Below are 3157 nucleotides of genomic sequence, written 5' to 3'. Positions count from 1 at the left end.
GAAGAGGGCGCCACCAAATTTTGAGGACACTTTTTTAATTGGCTCAAAGAGAGAAGTGGCCCATCTTGTCTTGTACTATCATTGGTTCCGTAGATTGTTTTTAAAGTTAAGTTCTTTAAAGGTTACCTGTGGGCTTTTTTACATCCCAGGATATAAAAAATAACTGTGGTAGCTTTGTTTACAATATTGACACATTTGTTTTAAGAGTTTGACTGTGTCTGTTCTTTTTATTCTGCTCACGAATGTTCTAGTTTATCCGACAAAAATTATACATTCCTCTTTTTAATGCCTATGAATAATTATCAGCACTGATGGTATCACTTAATTCCTAGTGATTCCTATTACTTTCTATGTATAGAAACATCAAAGCAGTTTACTGGTCCGTCCATTTTATAGGATTTGTTCATGACAAATGTTTGTGTGTCTTCATTTTTACATATGCCCTCAATTGATATGAAATGCCATGTTTAGATTTTTACAAAACAAACTATATCTCTTCCCCATGCTTGTCAATATCAAGAAGAGATGCAGAAATTGTCTTTTCTCTCTTGTGAAGTGAGTTATCTTTGTGATATAGTAGCCTACAAGCATACAAATGTACTACTGATTACATCTATCTTAAACGGATAATAATGTTCATTATTTTTATAAATGCTGGCAATATGAAATTACTGGTTCTGATGAGACCTATTTACCTTCGAGTTTGGCTATTAAAAAGGTTAATTTCATGAAATGAGTAGTGCCCCCCCCACCAAGACCTTATATTTTATTGAAATAATATTTGCACAACGCTGAATTTGTGATGAAGATTTATAGGGTTTTACAATATAATAGTAACAGAAAAGTGTCTCACATAAGAAGCAAGGTCTTGTGTAGCTGTGTGACTTTTTGGTGAAATGATCAATAAACTGTGATTTCAAATTTGAAAATTATGTCTTATGTTTTTTTCATGTGAGTCTTAAGCTTAGATCTGAAGTTTGGAGTCAAGATATTGCTTGTATGGCATTGTAAATGTATGCCCCTCGTGCCTCTTTAACGTAAGTTTATTATAAAAGAAAGCATCTCCAAAATTAAACCAACATATGTGGTGTAGCAGTTAGGCGTTGTGGCATTCATTTAGAAGACTCTTGTTTGATTCCCAAGTGGTGAGACTACTTTCATCCTGGGTTGGCCCTGACAGGCAGGGTCGAAGTCCGCCTTCAAAAAAATGATTTAAGTTGTATTGATGGGGGTGTAAAAAAACCTACATTCTAAGAATAAATTCATCCTGCTATTATTGTCCTGGGATGTTGCCTTTTGGTAGTTTAAAAAAAAAACCCACACCAAATTTTCTTTTCTTTCAATAACCCAAAGAAAAAGAACAACAACAACAACAATAACATCATCTTTTATTGGTGCACAAGATTTTATCTAAAGCAAACACATTAGAAAGTTTCTGTCCTGTTGTTTGTATTCCTCATATTGTTGACCTGTTGTTCACATGTACAATCGAAGCCCAAAATTTTAAATGCTTTTTCTTTTATTGCAGTTTCATAAATTATTCTATAGTATCCGTTGCGTTGTTCGAGAAGTATAAATATTTTTGTTGAAATTTAAACTCTAAATGTTGAAAAATGCAAGAAAAAATAGATAACAATTCAGGCACAATTGTTAAAAGAATAGAACAGTTTTTTTTTCTTTCCTGAAAACTTTTGCTCTGTGGGCCAGGTACATTTCAGCAGCCCTCAGGCGATATACATTATTAAAAAAGCTATGGCAAAGGTAGATCAGATATTATAAGTTGCCATAAGTTTTTTGTACCGCAAACTAGAACGATGTGTGCGTGCTTTATTGTATTAAAACTAGATAAATTGTACCAATCCGACAAAGACATTCAGAGAGGTCAGAAAATGACATTTTTGTTTTAAAGCGCCGATTTAATAATACATATGTCTACTTCCACTGCATCATTGCATGCTGGTTCCTGAACTTTTTTTTTATCCCACAGGAAATTAATCTAAAGATTGTTTTGATATTTGTTGTCTTGTTTCTTTCTTTTTGTGATTTTTCAATTAATAAGATTATTGTAATTTTGTTTTTGTTTAGTCGCCAGGCAAAGCAGCCTCTTTGTCCGATAAACTTTCTTTCAATTGCTGTCCACGTTAAAAACTGCGCTAGAAGAAATACTGTAAATCTTTTTTTTTTCCCTCACGCATTCCCTGCATTATTTTAGATGATGTATCAACCTCTCTCTAACATCACAGAGCTAGCAATTGTTACAACGGCCAGACTTTATATATATATATATAAATATATAATATATATATATATTTACAACTGATCCACTGTCTTATCTACCTGAACCACCTCTAGACTAACTGTAAGCTTCCTCTTTGCTCACTCAGACTCGCACTTCTTCCCATCTCCTTGTTCGCTCACACTCACGCGCGTTCATCGTCGGTCTGAATCCCCGACACGTTCGTTCGTTCCTTCGTTCGCTCGCTCACCCCGTGCCCAGCTCACGCGCGTCTACGAAGAGCTGCTTACCATTTATGTCTGTGAGGTGAGGGAAGACGCCCTACGACTCTAAATTTACAAAAGCTTCCTAGAAAAACCGCGCCTGGGAACCTACGCTAGTATAGAAGTAGAAGGCAAGGCTGGTCGGGGTAGGTAGAGCAGGCCAGCCAGGGGTATGTGCGTGTGAGTGAGTGAGTGAGTGAGTGAAAGAGAGCACTTTTACAGCCCGTGGGAGCAGACGCGAGCGAAAGGTGTGGGAGGGAGGAAGGAAGTGAAGGAAGGACGGGAGGGAAGAAGTAAGGGAAGGAAGGAAGGAAGGACGGAAAGGGAGGGGTAGGCTGGGTGAGTTTAGGAGAGAGAACGGAGAATTCGGGTTGGATTAGATGATGAAAGTGCAGAAGGAGGAGGAGGTGGAGTAATATCGATTACTTTCTGCTGGCACCTGAAAGTACCTGACTGTTAGCGACTAATGACCCACCTGAGGGTGAACTGGAGGTCAAAGGTCGCCTACATAGAACACCTGAAGCTTGTGAGGAGCACATTAACCATTGTGTTTACCTGTCACATTTCTTTAGATTCTCAAGCTCATAGAAGCAAATAAACGAGAGAGAGAGAGAGAGAGAGAGAGAGAGAGAGAGAGAGAAAAAGGTTTAAACAGATA

The sequence above is a fragment of the Aplysia californica genome, unplaced genomic scaffold, assembly GCF_000002075.1.
Source record: "Aplysia californica isolate F4 #8 unplaced genomic scaffold, AplCal3.0 scaffold00387, whole genome shotgun sequence".
NCBI lineage: Eukaryota > Metazoa > Mollusca > Gastropoda > Aplysiida > Aplysiidae > Aplysia > Aplysia californica.
Note: the sequence above shows the minus strand (reverse complement) of the source record.